Source organism: Cynocephalus volans, chromosome 2 (assembly GCF_027409185.1).
Source record: "Cynocephalus volans isolate mCynVol1 chromosome 2, mCynVol1.pri, whole genome shotgun sequence".
NCBI classification, from domain to species: Eukaryota; Metazoa; Chordata; class Mammalia; order Dermoptera; family Cynocephalidae; genus Cynocephalus; species Cynocephalus volans.
The window spans coordinates 33508938-33530516 of NC_084461.1; the positions used below are offsets into that span (position 1 = coordinate 33508938).

Genomic DNA, 21579 nt, shown 5'->3' on the forward strand with positions numbered 1-21579 from the left:
TTAGAATTATTGAACAGAGTAGTTAAAGTGAAAATCTCCCCTTTGGTCTCAGGGGAAAAGTTCAAACTTTGCAGTCTTTTAGTTCATTCATTTTTGTATGATAGTAAAAATTTGCTTTTATTTCTTCTTTCAAATATTTATTGATGCCTGTCACACACCAAGCTTGATTGGAATATAGTAATGAACAAAATATACCCTTTTAGATCTTGTAGTCCTGGGAGGGAAGTAGTAATTAAAGAACTGGTTACAGAAATTGTTGTTATAATTATGACAAGTGCAGTTGGAAAGAGCACTGGAGAATATGTTTAACAGGGTACTTAATCTAGTCTAGGAAAGATCATAGGATGCTTTCCAGAAGTAGAGACCAGAGTAAAAATTAGCCAATTTGAGGGATTGGGGGAGGGGTGGTTTATACTTCAAGAAGTGGGTAGCTTTCCAGGCTGAAAACTTACAAAGGCAGTGAAGCAGAAAGGAGACTCTCTGGAACTAAAAGAAAACCAATATGGTTGCATCCTATTGAGAGATAGAACGGATAGCATGGATATAAACCTGAGGGAGGAGGCAAAGAGTAAATAAGAAAAATCAGAGCAGTGGTTAGATTCCTTGAACCAAACCAAATATAATCTGTCATTATCAGTTGAAGAAGTTGTATCTTCTCAGAGGTCACAAACTGATGCCCTACAGGCCAAATTCATCCTGCAGGCTTGTTTTCCTTGACTTATACAGTGTTTTTTGTTTTGTTTTTAAGAAAAAAAGTGGCCAAGATTTAAAATCAAGAAATGATATTAAAAAGTAAAATAAAGAAGAAAAAAGTAAGGGGAAGGGCATATTTCCAGTTTCTTTTGAACATTTAAAGGTCTGGCCACATGATCTGTATTCCTATGTGCTTATATTCAAGTGGAGTTCCTGCTTTGGGCATTGTCTCCAGATTGCCACTTCCTTCCCTTATTTTATGTCCATCCTTGCTTTCACTCATTTATAGTGACTTTGTGGTCACTTTGAGTATTTGAGGTAGTAACCCCTACTTTAATATTATTACATGTATATGCCTCAAGCATTGTGAACTCTAAACACAGATAACGAGAGAAAAGAGCTTTTCTCAATCAAGTAATTCTGTTTTGATAGAAACTTAGAAAAATCCTTTTTCAAAAGTCAGTTTGGTTGTGCATCATATATGTGTGTGGTAAAGTGCTTAGCAGTCCGACGGTTTGGTTCAGCACACATTCATCATGTAAAACTTCTTGGCATTGTGGTAGGCACTGGGAATATAAAAATAAATGATAATATCTTTCTTTATCAAGCAGTTTGTAATCTATTACATAACTGAGAATTTTATAAATAATTACAATGTGGTGTAAATATAGAAATAGAAGTACACATTAGATATACAGGTAGCATGAGATTGCCTAAACAAAACAGGTTTTTAGAAGAATAACTCAAGCAGTAATTTTAAAGATAGAGTAGATAGAGCAGGATGGTCAGTGTGAAGACTACTATTATAATTGGAATCACTCATGAAAATCCGTGTGGAGATGTCTGATAAGTAAGTTATTCCATATATAGTAATAACCCAAATAAAAATGATCTGTAATAGATTGACCCTATGTCATGAACAGTGCTGCCTCCTATTCTTCAGGCAGAAATAACATTGTTGGAGTCAGGTAGTCAGGCCACTTAGGGGAAGACAGTCTGAAAATGAGTTGATTTCAGCTTTAAGAACTTACTTGGTAATTCTTTCCTTTCCCTTCTTCCTTTTCAGTAAGCATGGTTGTCTTGAGTTTTCCATGTCTAACGGTTTAGTTGTCTGAGTTTTAGCACCAAATATTTCTACAATCAATAAATCCTTTACGGTTTCCAAACTTTCTTTGGATGCCTGTCGCTAACAACTCCAGTTCTTTCCAACTTTGCTTTTGTCTCTTCCATGTTTTGAAATTATTTTAGGAATTTATTCAGAAAAATGGACTTTTTGAAAGTTGTTAAGCAATAGAAATAAGCTTTCTTCTCTTTATATTCAGTTTATCATGTTATTTTTAAAAATAGGTTCTCATAACTTTATAATGTAGTTTTATGAAAGGTAATTTAGCACATGTATTCTCAGTGGGGGTGATAATTGGTTGGGAGTGAAGGAGTGGAATGTTAGGTAAACAATTAAGAAATACTGGCTTAAGGAGCCTCCTCAGTGTGGAGGTAGCCAGTAGGTCTCATAATCTGAAGAAATACTAGTTTAGAATAAAGTGGCTATGTGTTGGTTTGAAAGAGGACAAGTTTGTTTTAGGTAGGAGAAAGATTCAAACATCTAGAAGGAATTGGACAGCAAAATCTGAATTTGAGAAGATTTTACTTTATATTGGATTGTACTTCATAGTGGTAAAAGGTAACCCAAAACCAGATGTAAGCGTTTTAAACTAGATAGAAGTATTTTACAGCATACTTCTAATGAAGCTTAATGTAGGCTTGTTGAATTCTGATGAAGCACATACTGCAATCTGATTACTACTTTCCTGGTTTCCTATAAACTGATCAACAACCATCTGAATGATTTTTATTTAACTCAAAGAACAAATTTCATTTTCTGTGAAGTTCAGAGATTACTTGCTGCTTATACTAAAAAGCTGATTTTAGTTTTACAGAAGTATTTCCTTTTTTTCCCTACCTAAGTTTGGTTTTCTTACTTAAATACTATAAACCTTTTTTTTTTCTTTAATTTTATTTTGTCGATATACATTGTAGCTGATTATTGCTCCCCATCACCAAGACCTCCCTCCCTTCTCCCTCCCCCCCTCGCTCCCAGCAATGTCCTTTCTGTTTGCTTGTCATATCAACTTCAAATAATTGTGGTTGTTATATCTTCTTCCCCCCCCCCCCGGTTTTTTTTTTGTGTGTGGGTGTGGGTGTGAATTTATATATTAATTTTTAGCTCCCACCAATAAGTGAGAACATGTGGTATTTCTCTTTCTGTGCCTGACTTGTTTCACTTAATATAATTCTCTCAAGGTCCATCCATGTTGTTGCAAATGGCAGTATTTCATTCGTTTTTATAGCTGAGTAGTATTCCATTGTGTAGATGTACCACATTTTCCGTATCCACTCATCTGATGATGGGCATTTGGGCTGGTTCCAACTCTTGGCTATTGTAAAGAGTGCTGCGATAAACATTGGGGAACAGGTATACCTTCGAATTGATGATTTCCATTCCTCTGGGTATATTCCCAACAGTGGGATAGCTGGGTCGTATGGTAGATCTATCTGCAATTGTTTGAGGAACCTCCATACCCTTTTCCATAGAGGCTGCACCATTTTGCAGTCCCACCAACAATGTATGAGAGTTCCTTTTTCTCCGCAGCCTCGCCAGCATTTATTGTTCAGAGTCTTTTGGATTTTAGCCATCCTAACTGGGGTTAGATGGTATCTCAATGTGGTTTTGATTTACATTTCCCGGATGCTGAGTGATGTTGAGCATTTTTTCATATGTCTGTTGGCCATTTGGATATCTTCCTTAGAGAAATGCCTACTTAGCTCTTTTGCCCATTTTTTAATTGGGTTGCTTGTTTTCTTCTTGTAAAGTTGTTTGAGTTCCTTATATATTCTGGATATTAATCCTTTGTCAGATGTATATTTTGCAAATATTTTCTCCCACTCTGTTGGTTGTCTTTTAACTCTTTTAATTGTTTCTTTTGCTGTGCAGAAGCTTTTTAGTTTGATATAATCCCATTTGTTTATTTTTCCTTTGGTTGCCCGTGCTTTTGGGGTCGTATTCATGAAGTCTGTGCCCAGTCCTATTTCCTGAAGTGTTTCTCCTATGTTTTCTTTAAGAAGTTTTATTGTCTCAGGGTGTATATTTAAATCCTTAATCCATTTTGAGTTGATTTTAGTATACGGTGAGAGGTATGGATCTAGTTTCATTCTCCTGCATATCGATATCCAGTTATCCCAGCACCACTTGCTGAAGAGGCAGTCCCTTCCCCAGTGAATAGGCTTGGTGCCTTTGTCGAAGATCAGATGGCAGTAAGTGTGTGGGTTGATTTCTGGATTCTCTATTCTATTCCATTGGTCAGTGTGTCTGTTTTTATGCCAGTACCATACTGTTTTGGTTATTATAGCTTTGTAGTATAGCTTAAAGTCAGGTATTGTTATGCCTCCAGCTTTATTTTTTTGCTCAGCATTGCTTTGGCTATGCGTGGTCTTTTATTGTTCCATATAAATGTCTGAATAGTTTTTTCCATTTTCTGAGAAAAATGTCTTCGGAATTTTGATGGGGATTGCATTGAATTTGTATATCACTTTGGGTAGTATGGACATTTTCACTATGTTGATTCTTCCAATCCAAGAGCATGGAATATCTTTCCATCTTCTTGTATCCTCTCTAATTTCTCTCAGCAGTGGTTTGTAGTTCTCATTATAGAGATTTTTCACCTCCTTGGTTAACTCAATTCCTAAGTATTTTATTTTTTTGGTGGCTATTGTAAATGGGCAGGCTTTCTTGATTTCTCGTTCTGCATGTTCACTATTGGAGAAAAGAAATGCTACTGATTTTTGTGTGTTGATTTTGTATCCTGCTACTGTGCTGAAATCATTTATCAATTCCAACAGTTTTTTTGTAGAGGTTTTAGGCTCTTCGATATATAGGATCATGTCATCTGCATACAGGGACAGTTTGACTTCATCTTTTCCGATCTGGATGCCCTTTATTTCCTTCTCTTCTCTGATTGCTCTGGCTAGTACTTCCAACACTATGTTGAATAGGAGTGGTGAGAGTGGGCGTCCTTTTCTAGTTCCTGTTCTTAAAGGAAAAGCTTTCAGCTTTTCCCCATTCAGGATGATATTGGCAGTGGGTTTGGCATATATGGCTTTAATTATGTTGAGATACTTTCCCTCTATACCTAACTTGTAGAGGGTCTTTGTCATGAATGAGTGCTGAACTTTATCAAATGCTTTTTCAGCATCTATAGAGATGATCATATGGTCCTTGTGTTTGAGTTTATTAATATGGTGTATCACATTTATTGATTTGCATATGTTGAACCAACCTTGCATCCCTGGGATGAATCCCACTTGATTGTGATGAATAATTTTTCGTATGTGTTGCTGTATTCTGTTTGGTAGTATTTTAGTGAGGATTTTTGCATCTATATTCATCAAGGATATCGGCCTGTAGTTTTCTTTTTTGGTTATATCTTTACCTGGTTTTGGTATCAGGATGATGTTTGCTTCATAGAATGAGTTTGGGAGATTTGCGTCCGTTTCAATCTTTTGGAATAGTTTGTAAAGAATCGGTGTCAATTCCTCTTTGAATGTTTGGTAAAATTCTGCTGTGAATCCATCTGGTCCTGGGCTTTTCTTTGTTGGGAGCCTTCTGATAACAGCTTCAATCTCCTTTATTGTTATTGGTCTGTTCAAATTTTCTACGTCTAAAGAAATCCTCAAGGAAGTACTGGGTTTGGTTCCTGAAAGATAACTACCACTGCCATAAAAACCCAAGAAAAATCTAAACCCGCTAGTATAATAAAAATTGGCATTCATGAAGAGAAAACAAGCTAACAAAAACACTGTCTACAACCTAAGGAACCACCAAACAAAGAAAGCAAACAGTAAATCAGAAAGCAAGGAACAAAAGAAACCTAAGACAACCAAACAACCAATAAAATGCTAGGAATAAATCAACACCTTTCAATAACAACTCTTAATGTAAAAGGCTTAAATTCCCCAATTAAAAGACACAGACTGGCTGACTGGATCAAAAAGCAGGACCCAACTATATGCTGCCTACAAGAGACCCACCTCACCCATAAAGATTCACACAGACTAAGAGTGAAAGGATGGAAAAAGATTTACCATGCAAACAGAAAAGAAAAACGAGCTGGAGGAGCTATTCTTATATCTGACAAAATAGACTTTAAACTAAAAACCATAAAAAGAGACAATGAGGGACACTACTTAATGATAAAAGGACTGATCCATCAAGAAGACATAACAATCATAAATATGTACGCACCCAATGTTGGAGCAGCCAGATTTATAAAACAAACTCTATTAGACCTAAAGAAGGAAATAGACACTAATACCATAATAGCAGGGGACCTGGACACCCCACTGTCAATATTAGACAGATCATCTAGGCAAAGAATCAGTAGAGAAACACAAGATCTAAACAAGACTCTAGACCAATTGGAATTGGCAGATATCTACAGAACATTCCACCCAACAACCTCAGAATATTCATTCTTCTCATCAGCACATGGATCATTCTCCAGGATAGATCACATATTAGGTCATAAATCAAGTCTCAATAAATTCAAAAAAATTGGAATTATCCCATGTATCTTCTCAGACCACAATGGATTAAAACTAGAAATTAATAACAAACGAAACTCTGGAAACTATACAAACACATGGAAATTAAACAGCATTCTACTTAATGACATATGGGTCCAAGAAGAAATCAAGCAGGAAATCAAAAAATTTATTGAAACTAATGAAAACAATGATACATCATACCAAAACCTGTGGGATACTGCAAAAGCAGTATTGAGGGGAAAATTTATTGCATTAAATGCTCACTTCAGAAGAATAGAAAGATGGCAAGTGAACAACCTAACACTTCACCTTAAAGAACTAGAAAAACAAGAACAATCCAATCCTAAAGTTAGCAGACGGAAAGAAATCATTAAGATCAGAGCAGAACTGAATGAAATTGAAAACCAAAAAACAATTCAAAAGATCAACGAATCAAAAAGTTGGTTTTTTGAAAAGATAAATAAAATTGACAAACCATTAGCATGGCTAACAAAAAAAAGAAGAGAGAAGACTCAAATAACAAAAATTAGAAATGAAAAAGGTGATATTACAACTGATTCATCTGAAATACAAGGAATCATTCGAGACTACTATAAACAACTGTACGCCAACAAATTTGAAAATCTGGAGGAAATGGATAAATTTCTGGACACACACAAGCTCCCAATACTATAAACCTTTTGACAGAAAACTTTCAGTCTATCAGAGACATAGTTTTCAATTCTTCATACAGTTTCTTCATAGCCATTTAAAAAATTCTGATTTTAAATAAGAACGTCCAGCTTTATTGATGGAGCTATTTGAGATTTTATGTGGATGTATTTCCTACTTCAAGAGCCTAGAAATAAAAGAAGATAAATAAGAACAGCAAAACTCAAGTTTAATATAAGAATTTAATGTAGTTAGACATGTAGGAATTAAAGCTTTTAAGAAAGGGAAAAGTATCAAGAATAAAAGAACATTACAAAGGACGATGGTATTCAATACTGGAAAAAAACATGCTATTTACAATAATAGTTTCCCAATTGATGTATGTGTATTGGAGAAGATGTAGTAGAGTGCATCTGGGAGGTATATGCAAGATAACTTAGCTCATTGTGGAAAGGAAATTAGAACTTCTAGGCATACTTATTTTTTATCTCATCCTTTTAAAATGTCTATTTGTGACTTTTACAGTAGACATAATTTTTAAATACTGTAGATGTAAGCACAAACAATATTTATTGAAAAGAATTGTCTTGGAGACCACTGCTTTAAAGTATCTGAAAAGAAGTATGCATAAAATGAGCATAGGCTTTGAAGGCAGATAAATTTAATTTTCAAGATCGTGGCTCAATTATTTACAAGTTTTCCAACCATGGCAAGTTAATTATTTTGAATCTCAGTTTCTCCAATTATTAAATAAGGAAATTCTTACTTCATGGGGTTGTTCTGAGTATTAAGTGAGATAATAAATATGTAAAAGACTCTAAAGTTTCCCTCCCTTTTTGTAGTATATAAAAGGAATCAACAATTTGGGTTTACAGAGATTTGTTCATGGGGTGAAAAATTAATTATCTGCTTAGCTGTTGGCTGGATATTTCCCCTCTGATTTTTTTTTTATAATCTTCTACCACTTCCTTCTTTCAATAAAATTGTATTCAGTGCACAGGAAGAGCAGGAAAGTCAGGAGACTGGGAAGCTTCGCAACTAACTTTGAAGGTATGATTTTGAACATCATTTTATCTCTTCGCTTCCTTTTATCTGTAAAACAAAGGGGTTGAACTAGATTATTTGTAAGACGCCTTCCTACTCTCATACAGCAGATTTTATTCGAAACGGTGATTTTATTGAATGTCACCATCATTCTACAGTAACTGAAATAGTCTTTTGTTACATGCAAGTGACAATATGCGATTGCTTTTCTTATTCCTCTCCAGAAACTTTAGTCAAGTGCAAGTTAGAGCTAATTAATATAACCAAATCATAGTGTTTGTTTTGAGTTGCCAGAAATTGTTCGTATATGTATAATAAGTTTTTTTATTATGTACAATTATATTTTTCAAGAAAAAATATTGAACTAAGGAAAAATGTTTACAGCTAGCTAACAGAGATTAAAAGCTCCAAATGCAATTTTATTTTACAACCTTATCGAGATATAATTTAGATAATATAAAGTTCATGTATCGTAAGTATATAATTCAGTGGTTTCCAGTTTTAGAACTTTTCTATCACTCCCCAAATTTTCCTCAAGCCTATTTGTAGTCAGTTCCCAACTTCCATACTCTTTCCCCAGAAAACTGCTGATCTACTTTCTGTTTCTATAAATTTTTCTGGACGTTTCATATAAAAGGAATCATACTTATATATACTCTTTTCCTTCTGGCTTCTTTCACTTGGCATGTTTCGAGGTTCATCCATGACCTAGCATTATCCGTATTTCCTTCTCTTTTTATTGCTCAATGGTATTTCATTGTATTGATATACTGTATTTTGTTTATCCATACACTAGTTAGTAGATACTTGAACATTTATGGGCAAGTCTTTTTATGGACATATATTTTTATTTCTCTTGGGTAGGTTTCTAAGAATGGAATTGCTGTGTTGTAAGATAAATTAGCTTTTTAAGAACTGCCAAATTGTGTTCCCAAGTGGCTGGACCATTTTACATTCCTTCCAGCAATGTATAAGGGTTCCAGTTTCACCACATCCTCACTAATACTTGGTATTGTCTGTCTTTTGGATTATAGTCAGTTTAATGGGTATGTCAAGGTATTTCGGTGTGTCAAAGTATTTCATTGTGGTTTTAATTAGCATATTTCTAATGACTATAATGATGTTGAACACTTTTTTTGTGCTTATAAGCCATTCATGTGTATTCTTTGGTGAAATGTCTGAGGAAGTCTTTTGTCCATTTTTTAATTGCTTTGTTTGTTGCCTTAATTGGTTGTGAAAGTTCATTTATATTGTGAATGCAAGGTCATTATCAGGTATGGGATTTGGTAGTATTTTTTCCCAGTCTGTGGCTTGTCTTTTCATTTTCTGTTGATGTCTTTTGAAATGCAAGTTTTTAACTTTCATGAAACCCAATTTATCAATTTTATCTTTTATGGCTTATGCTTTTGTTGTCTAAGTATTCTTTGACTAACCCAAGGTCATAAATATTTTCTCCTGTATTTTCTTTTAAGATAGCTTATAACTAGCTCTCACATTTAGGTCTTTGATCCATTTGAGTTAAATTTTTGTGTGTGGTATGAGATAACAATCTAAGCTCTTTTTATCTTTTTCACATATGCATATCCAGTTGTCCCCAAACCATTTGTTGACAAGACTATCCATTCTCTCATTGAATTGTTTTGGCATCTTTGTGAAAAATCAAACATATATAAGGATTGATTTCTGGGCTATAGATTTTCATCTTCATTGGTCTGTCCTTATACTTATCCTTATACTATTACCACACTGTCTTAATTACTGTAGCTTCATAGTATGTTTTGAAATTGGGTAGTGTAAATACTCCAACTTTGTTGTTTTTTGTTCCCCCCCAAATTGTTTGGCTATTCTAGGTCCTTTGTACTCATATTTCCCTATAAAATTAAGATAAGCTTATTTCTACAAAAAAAAGCCAGCTGGGATTTTGAAAAGGATTGTGTTGAGTATAGAGATCAATTTGAGGAGAATTGCCATATTAACAATTTTGAGTCTGCCAATCCACGAGCATGGAATGTTTCTCCATTTACTTAGAACTTTTTCTTTCAGTAATGTTTTGTTATAGTGTACAAATGCAAATCTTGTATTTCTTTTTAAGAATTTATTTCTAAGTATTCTTTGTGGTGCTATTTTGAATGAATTGCTTTTGTAATTGCATTTTTGCAAGAATATAGAAATGCAACTGATTTTTGTGTATTGATCTTATGTCTTGTGACTTTGCTAAGCTTGTTTATTAGTTCTAGTACTTTTTTAGTGGTTCCTTAGGATTTTTCACATGTAGGATAATGTCATCTGATAATGAATAGTTTCACTTCTTCCTTTTTAATGTGAATGCATGTAATATCTTTTTAATTTTTAAAATTTTTAAATATATTATTTTCTAGTGTTACTGCACGTGGCTAGAATATACAGTACTACAATCAGTGGAAGTAGTAAGAACAGACATTTTTGTTTTTCTCCTGATGTTTGAAAGAAAGTTAGATGTAGTCTTTTTGTACTTACCCTTTTTTAGATTGAAGAAGATCCTTTCTATTTCTAATTTTTTGTGTTTTTTATAATGAATGGGTGTTGGATTTTGTCAAGTGTTTTTTCTGTGTCTATTGAAATGATTATGAGGTTTCAGTTTTTTATATTCTGTTAATATGATGTTTTACATTAATTGATTTTCAGTTGGTTTTACCGATCTTGCATTCCCAGGATAAATCCCACTTGGTCACAATGTATAATCCTTTTTATATACTGCTGAATTCAGTTTGCTAATATTTTTTAAAGAGTTTTTGTATATTGGTGTTATTGAGGGATATTGGTCTGTACTTTGCTTATCTTTGTCTGTCTTTGGTATCAGAATAATCCTGGCCTCATAGAATGAATTGGGAATTGTTCTCTCCTATATTTGCTGAAAGAGTTTATAAAGGTTTGCTATTATTTCTTATATGAGGGTACTTCAAAAAGTTCATGTAAAGATTTTTACTATCTTTTAATTCTATGTTCCCATGAACTTTTTGAAGTATCCTTGTATATTTCATAAATTTCATCAGTGAAACCATCTGTGTGTGCGTAGGCTTTTCTTGGTGTAAAGATTTTTAATGAGTAGTTCAGTTTTCTTATTTGTTATGGCGTTGATTCAGATTGTCTACTTCTTGTTGAGTCCATTCTGGTGATTTATTTTTCCAAGAATTTCTTCTTTTTAATGTCAGTTGTCTAATTTGTTGGTTTAAAGTGTTCATAATATTCTCTTTTACTTTCTAAAGGGTCAGTAGTAATTTCCTCTCATTTGTGTCTGTTCTTTCTTATTTTCTTGGTCTTCTATCTTATGGATTGTCAATTTTGCTAATTTTTTTTTCTTTAAAGAACCAACGTTTGAATTTATTTATTTTTTGTTTTTCTGTTTTCTGTTTCATTCATTTTTACTTTAATCTTTGCTTTTTTCTTCTTGCTTTGGATTTAGTTTGCTCTTTTTCTGTTTTCTAAAGTTGTGGGAGCTTTGGTTATTAGTTTGCGACTTTACTTTTCTAATATAGGCATTTAAAGCTATAAAGTTTCCTGTAAATACTGCTTTAGCTACATCCTGTGAAGTTTAATGTGTTGTGTTTTCATTTTCATTCACTTCACAATATTTAATTTCTCTTGTGATTTCTTCTTTGACCATGTGTTTCCCCAGATTTCTTTCTGTTACGGGTTTTAATTTCATTCTTTTTTTGTCAGGGAACACCCTTTTATGATTCAGTTGTAAATTTACTGAAATTTATTTTGTAGCCCAGCATGTGGTAAATTTTGGAGAATGTTCCTGTGTGCTAAAAAGGAATATGTATTCTGAACAGTCTTTGGGTGGAGTGTTCTATAAATGTAAGTTAGGTCAAGTTGGTTGATAGTGTTGCTGAAGTCTTTTACATCCTTGCCGATTTTCTCTCTAGTTCTATTTCATTGTTTAATTCTGACAGTTTTTGTTTCATGTATTTGGCAGCTCTGTTGTTACATATGAATACATTTATAAATGTTATATCTTCCTGATGTATTGACTCTTTTATGGTTATGAAATACCCCTCTTTGTCTTTAGTACTTTTTTACCTTAGTGTCTATATCATCTGCTGCTAATATAGCGACTCCCTGTTTCTTATTGTTAACACCGTTTATATGGAGTACCTATTTGCATCTTTGAATCCAAGGTGTGTCTTTTGTAGAAGTACAAGTATGTGATTGGGTTTTACTGTTTTATCCAATGTGATAGTCTCTGCCTTTTGAGTGGCATGTTCAGTCTGTTCCCATTTGATATGGTTATTGGTCCAATTAGATTTACTCCTGCCATTCTTCCTTTACCCACCTTCTTTTGTGTTAAATATTCTTTTAGTGTACTATTTAAATTTCTCTGTTGGTTTGTTTTTAAACCATTTTTAAGAGTTATTTTCCTAGAGGTTACTTTAGGGATTACAATATGTATCTTAATTTATCACAACCTACTTTTGTAGTTGAATTTTTATCCCAATATAGTAGTAAAAAAAACCCTTCCTTTAATGAAAGTTAAAGTAGATTTGTCTAGAATAGTAGTACTAAGTTTTTTAAAAGTATTGTTCTCTAAATAATCTCAAATTTTTATACATTGGTAGTTCTGGCTATTTTATAATATTTCTGAGCTATGATATTGTCAGTTCTAGTGTGCTTCCCATAGTAGTTAACTATCCCTGTCAGTATTTAGTAGAATTTAGCTAAATGCAAGTTAGAACCTATAGAGAGTTCTGTTGTGTGAGTTTCGTAGTCAGTTATTATAAACTCCCAGTTTCCCTGTTACACCTTTTGTAGTAGTGGTATTTCTCCCACTATTGCTCCCCAAAAGCTTTTTAAATATTCCTTTTCCTTATGTAAAATAGGCAAGGTGGACTAGTAACTCTTAAGTTTTCTCCTACTTTTAAAATTCTGTGATTCTATCTGATCAAAGTTAGAGATCACTATTCAAGCATAAGTTTTTCTGAGACTGCTACAGAGATGTTTTTGATATAAAGGCTTGGGTTGAGTATGTCGTGGAATGGGCTACAGAGGACCCATATGGCCTCCCTATAACAGTTATTTTGGCTCTTACTGCACTGTTCTTAGCAAGTGCTGTACTGTCCTTGAAATTGGCCAAGGTGATTGAGCCCAGGAAGAAGGACCAAAAGAAGAAACAAAATCATCAGGAAAATATTGCAAAAACTAAATGATTAAAAAAGGATTGAAAGAATGAACAGGCTCTGTCTGCAGCCAGAGGAAAATCATTTTGAAAATTATGCAGCTTTGGAAGAACCCACTAAGGTTTCTTTAGATTTCATGACAGTATTATTTAGTAAATGAAATCTGACCGTATGGAATAATTAAGTTAGTTCTGACCTCACTACTGTAGTAACCTTTAGGATTGAATGTAGTTTGTTATCTATTGATGGTTTTTGTAAATTAGCACTTATTATACTACAAATTCTTTATAACTGATCTAGTCACTTGCCATTTAGCAGCTTATGTACTGAAATGAAAATATTCAGTGGAGAAAAGTGACTTTATATTATAAACTTTATTCAAATAATGGTTTAAAATGGAGTCCTGTTTTGGACAAAGGAAATTAAGAATATAAAAGTCAGAATTGTCCTCTTCGAGGTGAAAAGTGCACTTTGGCTTAAAAGACATATAGTATATTAATCACATCTTTTATCATTATTGCTTATTTCTTGGAAGAGAATCATTTCTGGCTTTCTCAAAGCAAAATAGTATTAATGAATATTTCTTTTTTCTGCCTTTTTCTGATTTTAGCCTTTGAAATAACTGGTAATTGTCAAGACATTCTGCATTTTTGAAACCTAACTTCATGAAGAATTCTCTTATCTTTGACTGGGTTTAAGAGTTTTTGTACTTATGAACACTGTCATTTTTAGAGATGACATACTGAAAAGAGTAACACTATGATTTAAAGCTTGCAGTAAATGCTTAATGCTTTAGTACCTTTGAACCAGTTTATTTTGCTAAGTAGAACTGTAAAATAGTTAAAATGTTTTATTAGATAATTTGCTGATTTATATAGACATTACTTTTGTTTTTTAATTCCATTCTTTGTTTTAACTCATGCGATAGTGATGTCCTGTACTTTCTGATCAAACATGTTCAAAGTGAAAATTAAAATTTAAAATTTCTTTTAAAGAACGCTTAAAGAGTATACTTCATAAAGCAGTAAAGAAAGGCTTAACAACATTTGGAAAATTTTTGTTGGGCGTAGTAGTAATTGGGTGAAAAGGGGAAATTATGTCAAAAGTTACAAAAAATTTTCCAAAAATTCTAATTTTAAAATGAGAGCAGATATTGAAATAAATTTGATACTTTTTTAATTAAAAAAAGGAAAAGGACTGTAAATTAGGATCCATAATTGCTGAAAGTAGAAGTTTGTGTTTAGTATCTGTTGAATGATAATTTTTTATATAGAATTTAATTTTTTAATACAAGTAAGTCTAAGGTTGAGCAGATGTTTAGGTAATGGTTTCAGGAACCAATAGTGAAAATTACCAGATTCCACTTAATTCAGTGCAGATATCAACTGTTTTTTATTATTTAATTTCCCTTGTTCCCTCCTTAGCTATACAGCATTTGTGTTTGATAAGGAAGATGTTACTAATATTACTAGCTTTCCATTGATCTGTTTTGGATTTTATTCTAGATTTTTTTGAGGATTTTAAGTTTCCAGTCTGTGTAAAAGTTCAACCCTCATTTTTTTCCATCCTTCTTAATAAGAGTATTAAAGGCAGGGGTAATTTCTAGAGTTTAACTGGTAGGTCCCTGTTAAGATATGGTTCCCGTTCCAATAAAAAAACATGGGGCTGCTAATATAAGCTTAACATGTGAAGATTATGGTTTTAAGATACTTGATTTATGTTGGCATATGACTCCCCAGTGTCATCGTCTTAAATATATGAACTTGCTCAGCATCCAGAATTCAAACCCTTTGACCTAGAGTTTGATTGCATAAGGTCTTGAGTTTTTCATCTAATACATTCTCTAGAAGTTTCCCACTTGTCTACATTTCACTTTAACCTGGTAACCATATGACCAGCAATTGTGCTAGGTATTGTGGGAATAAAATTTATTGAGACAAGATTCTGCCCTTGCATGCCAATGAGATGCCAATGAAATGATTAGAGAGAATGTAACTATACATGGCCAGATGCTGACTTGTGTGCATGTAATACAGGAGTTCATTAAAGGAAAAGATTGTGAAGTAAAAAGAAAACTTACAAGGAAGAGGTGGAACTTGAAGGATGGTAAGTGAAATTATGATAGAGGAATAGAAGATAAGTAGAATTTGTTTAGGTATACAGAGAAAAATAGCAATACAGATGGTCCCTGACTTAAAATGGTTCTACTTTATAGTTTATAACCTGAGATTTTGGATTACTAATGAATGAGAGCAATGTTAGGAATTGTAATATTACAGAAAGTGATTTTCATTTTAGAAATATTTGAGGTGCTAAAACTTTAAGGGAAATGGTTGTCAGGCATATTGACACATTCACACATTGGTTATGAAAGAATTTGCAGTGCCAGTAAAGAATCATGAATGAATTCCTGCATAATGAAGCCACAGAGGTCTTTCAGAGGCCATGAAAATAAATGAAGAGAGCAGAGTCACCAAAGCCAAAGGATAAATGAGTTGTGGGATAGAAGGACTCATTCACCACAAGTACTGAACGTTGCAATACTATCACTCTTCATCCTGATGTCTCTACTTTCCTCTTTTTTTTTTTTTTTTAATTTTTATTGAATCAAAATTGATTATACATATTTTTGGGGTTCAGCATTGAGATATGTTGATCAAATCAATATTACTAGCATATATATTGTTATTAGTCATAATTATTCTTTATGCCTCTTGTCCAATCTCTCCCCATTCCCCTTTCCCTCCTCCCTCTAATTACCCTAGGTTTCTTCCCTCCTTTTGAAAGAATAATGGTAACTCTGTTGATTTGTTGCCTAGATGATCTGTCCAATGTTGAGAGGTGTGATCAGGTCCCCCAGTATTATCATAGAGCAGATGCTTCTTCTGTCACTCTAGAATGGGCTTTGTGGAGAGAGACATCCTCTTCTTTATTTCTGCTGGTGACTTTCCTTGTGTCAGTGCACTCTAGTGGCTGGTTGACCATCTGCATGGTAGTTGTGACGTCTAGCCGCTTTCGCGGCAGCCATGGTTATTGTGGTGGCTGTGGTGGGCCACCCACGTGGAGGTGATGTTTTTGGCATGCTCCTTGGTGCTGGCAGTGTGCCTGGTTGTAGGGAGTATCTGGTCCCTGGCTCCATGCCTCGGGTCCCCAGGCGGGCCCTGAGGCACTGGCATGGTGTGCCTGGTTGTGGGAGGGGAGTCCAGTCCCCGATCCATGCCTTGGGTCCCCAGGTGGGCCCCAAGGCACTGATGGTGTGAGGGGTTCTGGGTGGGGGTCCTGTCCCCACTCCATGCCTCATGTCCTCTGGCAGGGGCCCCAAGGCACTGGTGGTGTGCCTGGGCTGGAACTAATTTTTTGTCCTTTGCTTACTTATAACACAGGGGAACTTCCTGTGGGAACCAGTGCTTGAGCTGTGTTGTTGGGCTAAATTGCTGCTTTGCTGCTGTTTCCCTAGGGAAGGCTCTTTGTGCGGCTCAGGGTTTAATGGTTGACCTTATAGGTACTTCCGGCTCTCCAGAGACTCGGTGCACCCGGGTTGTGTAGAAACCCTGAGTTTTTTCATCAAACTGCACCCCATGCAATCCTGCATTCCCGACCAGTCTCCTCTGAGTAGTCCTGCACTGATTGGGGGGCAGATCGGCTGTCCTTGCTGTGTCCCAGTGTTCTCCCAATGGGCCTGTCTCCCCCCACCACCCATGTTCCAAACACTTCCCATGAAATGGGCTGTGTGCCGGTCCCTTATGATGACTCACCGGCCTCTGAATGGCTCTCCTTTTCCAGCTGTTCTAGCTCCTCACTCCTGCATGGGTCCACAGGAACCCTATTAATGGTCTTGCTGTCCTGGGGGCCACCAAGGTCCTCTTCTCCCCTGCCACCTCCAAGTAACTCCATCTGAAAGGCACAGCTGTGGTTTCTGCCAGCTCCTGCTCCATGCGCTCAGCAGCTCCAGCTTTAAAGCAACCACAGCCTGAAACACTCAGAGCAGTTTTTTCTTTCTCTCATCGTGGTTTCTCCCATCTTCATGAACTCCGTAGGTCTCTCCTCCTCTTCCCCTGAGCTCCAGCGGCCCCAGCTTGGCTGATGTTACATTTTTATAGTTGTAAATTGGTTGATTTGTGGGAGAGAGTGATGCTGGGGACTGTCTATTCTGCCATCTTGACCCTACTTTCCTCCTTTTATCTTAAATTTAAAGGTTGATCATAATCACTCCCTTGCATATATATTCAGTTCCTTTGTCCACCTTTCTTTTTGTCTTGGTAAAACTACAACCATGGTTAAATCTCACTCTTGCAACAGAATGGAACTGAGAGAAATAAAACCATGACGACTGGTCTCACTTTAAATTAATGGCAATAGACCCAGTAGTTGCACCACACTTCTTTGATTCATTCACTCTCCTAGATGACTCTTTCAGACATTCTTCCTTCTCTTCGAAAACCTGCCAATATCTCCTTCTCCAAGTCTTTAATTTTAGATGATGAACTTATTTCCTGTTGCACTGAGAGTATTGAGGCAATCAGAAAAGAGTTTTCACAAGCGCCTGATTTTGCATTTATTTATTTGTCTACCTACCAATCTCTGTACCCAGGAGTACTCTGCCTTGCTTTCTATTACTATAGATGAATTGTCCAGGTTCCTAAAGCCAGCCCCTCCCCTTTTTCACTAGGTCTCACTCTCTTACACATACTCAACGGTATTAATTCTCCTCTTTCTTCTGTATTATCATTTTTTTCTATCCACTTAATTATTCATTTTCATGAGCATACAAACTTGATGTTATTTCTCTCATTTTAAACAAAAGACCCTTCTCTTGACCCTACTTTCTCTTCCTGCTTCTGCTCAAATTCTCAGCTACCCGTTTTAGTTGTCTGTAGTCACTGTCTTATTCCTCTTCTCTCATTCTTTCTTAAACCTGTCCGAAACAAGTTTCTGCTCTCATATTCCACCACTTTCAAAACGGGTCTTCTCAAGGTCACCCGACTTACATCTTGCCAACTCCAATAGTCATATATCAGTAGTGAGTGATAAAATTGTGGCTTTATTCTTCTTGAAGATGCTCCTCACTTGAATTCCATGACACCACACTGTATTAGAATTGCTATATCAATACTACTGCCAACACAAAACACAATATTCAAGATTCCTTTTTAATTCTTTTTATCCTTAGAATATATCCCAGTATCTTAGTTTCCTAGGGCTGCTGTAATAAATTACCACAAATTTGGTGGTTTAAAACCACAGAAATTTATTCTCTCACAGATCTAGGGGCCAGAAGTCCAAAACCAAGGTGTCAGCAGACCCATTTTCCCTCCAAAAACTCTAGGAAAGAATCTTTCCTTGCCTCTTCCAGCTTCTATCGGCACCAGGCATTCCATGACTTATGGCTGCATGACTCCAGTCTCTGCCTCTGTCTTCACATGGCCTTCTTTGCCTGTCTTTGTGTCTCCTTCTTCTATCTTTTATAAGGATATGTGTCATTAGATTTAGGGCCCACCCTAAATCCAGGATGATCTCATCTTGAGAAACTTTATTACATTTGCAAAGACCCTTTTTCCAAATAAGGTCACATTTGTAGGGTCCCAGTAGACTTACAGGGGAGGGGGTCTGTATTTCAACCCACTAACACCCAGTAATTGTGTAGTCAGAATACTGTCACCAAAGTTAATTGAATTAAATTTTTTTCCTGTGTGATTATGTTATTATTTGATACATGGTTAGGTTCATTGCTGTTTGTCTTCCATTTTAGGATTTGCTTTTTTATTCATTAATCAATAATGTTATTTTTTTGAGTATGTATAATATATAAACAGTTTAAAGGTCAATAAAGTCAAAATTATATTAGGGAGATATACTCAGAAGTCTCACCACTGTCCCATTCCTACTGTCCTTGTGGATAACCATTTCATTATTTTCAAGTTTATCTTGACCCAAGTAAGTCTTATTATCCTCCTTTTAAGATAGGAAGAAAACAAACTTAAATGAACTGCCCAATGTTCTCATCTTTAAAATGAGGATAATGAGACTTATTCATTGGTTGTTATGAAGATTAAATGGAATGAAGGAGAAGATTGTAAAGGAACTATCATGGTTCCTTTCTCCCCCTCTGTACCTCAAAGTATAGGCTATATAGTGCCTACGCTTCGGCAGCCTAATAAATTTGTTCATATAGAGACTTTTTTTCTGTAAAGGAGAATTTGTCGTGTATTAAACAAAATGGGCATTACAAAGTATTGCCTGGAGTGTGAGATGTTTTATCAACTTTTTGGCTTTCAGATTATGAAAACAATATATAGCGTTTATCTATAGTTAGAAGCACTGGTTTTAAAATTTAGAATCATTTGATCTAGTCATTCATGTATTAGAGCAGAGTCCAGTTATTTTAAAGAAAATTCTAACGTGCCTGAGGTTTCTGTGTAGAAGTAGAACATATTTTGGCTAAACTTTTTAAACTAACTTTTTAAACTTTATAAAATTAGCTTCTCATTTTTTCTTGCATTGATCGATCAATAAAACATATACTTCTGACCTTAATAATACCGAACGTTTACATTCAATCATTTACTCTTAGACATCTAAACTTTTCACGTGCCCAATTTGGAGAAAATGTGGCTAACGGAGGACTGACTAAAGGATTGCCATTCCTCTGAATTCTGTCCATTCGTCTGAAAATTTTAAATTTTACTCCTAGGTTAAACCATACCATTAGAGATCTGTGTGCATGGATTGTATTATTTTGATGCCTTGTAGCTTTGTTTTTACTGAATTGTGCTTTTAAGGTGTGATTTTTTTTAAAAAAAGAAAAGAAGAAAAGGAAAGGTTGCCCAAAACACATCTTTGGTTTTTTTAGGGACACTGTCTATCAAGGACATTCTTCATTATGTCACCCAGAGTCTTGTTTAAGAGGACTTACTGGTGAAATTTCTCTTGGGGTACAGTGTCTTGGAAAAGCTGTACTTCTGAACAACTACTGATTCTCTTTTATTCTTCTTTGCCTTACTAACTAGTAAACAAGCCTCATTTGAGAGCCAACTCTTGTAGTTTTAGAGAACAATAGTATGTGCTTTTCTATGTGCCAGTTTTATTTATTTTCTTTATCCAAATGTATTCTTATGATAAACTGCCTCAGCTCCTCATGGTATGAAGCAGCATCTGATGTGTATATTCATGAACGTGTGTCGGGGGGTGTGTGTGGAGGGTGGATGTGTGTCTATGTGTAAATTACACCCTCAGTTGCCCAAGGCAGACCCGGAATGTTGTCCTGGTTGCTTTCCTGTCACTCATCCTCCACATCCAACTGGTTACCAGGTTTATCTCTTTGATCTTGTATATCCATCTTTTTCTCACTTGTACCTTGCCCTGTCTTGATTCAGAGTCTCATTGCTTCATTAGTATATTTCCTCTTTTATTGTTCTTCCTACCTACAGTTTGGTGCCATCTACATCCTCCACAGTGCTTCTGTAGAGAATGTTCTTAATACCAGCATCAGTGTATATTATTCTCCCAATATAAAATCCTCTTGTGGCTCCCTGTAGCATTCAGTCGTATTTGGACTTTTTAACACAGGGCTTTTTCATGACGTTTCCTACCTATTTTTTTTAAATTTCCTCATGCTCCACACTTTTCAATTCTATTCATCGTGAAGAACTTGAAATTTGTTAAACTTGTCATACAGTTTCACACCTATTTGCCTTTGCTTTTCCCTCTGCCCAGAACACCCTTCGCATTCTTCTTCCCTACCAAGCTTTCAGAATTCATTACAGGTGACACATTCCCCAGAAATTTTTCCCTGTCTCCTAGCCCAGTTGTTATTAGTGTGGTCCCTGGATCTGCAGCATCAGCATCATTTGGGAAAACTGTTAGAAATGCAAATTCTTGGGTATTACCCAAGACCTACTGAATTAGAAACTGTGTGGTAGGGCCCAGTAAATTATAGAGTCCATTGATTTTCAAATTTAGCATGCTCAGAATCACCTGAGGAGCTTGTTAAATATCACCTCCCATCCCTGAAAACCTTGGGTTCAGTGGGTATGAAGATTGCATTAATATCCCCAGTTCTTTGCCATGTGACTATGCAGTTCCTCCCACTTTGTTGGATTTGGCCAAGGACTTTGGATTTGGCCACAGGACTTGCTTTGACCATTGGATTAGTAGGTATGACATGACCAAAGGCTTGAAAAGCACCTGCAGGATTGGGCTTGCAATTTTGTACCTCTCCCATCTCCAAGAGACTAGCATGTCCAGCCTAGCCCACTGGTTCCAGGAGGAGGTGGAGAGACTGTTGTTTAAGTCAGCAGATACTGAAGTATTTAGGAGAATGGACTTTCATGTCTCCAACTCTCAAATGGTTTGGGCACACACACACACAGTGGGTGGAGGTAGAGAGAGGGGGAGAGACTGAGATTGTGAATGTTAAAGCAGATGGGGCAAAATG

General features: G+C 35.4%; 1 protein-coding gene and 1 pseudogene across 3 annotated transcripts in view; both read left to right on the plus strand.

Annotated features, from left to right (window-relative positions):
* Positions 1-13190, plus strand: part of LOC134370432 (small integral membrane protein 15-like) — a 45259-nt pseudogene extending 32069 nt beyond the window's left edge.
* The window catches only part of NIPBL (NIPBL cohesin loading factor), a 200928-nt gene that overhangs the window by 55183 nt on the left and 124166 nt on the right, over positions 1-21579 (plus strand). The gene's annotated exons all lie outside the window — the stretch shown is intronic.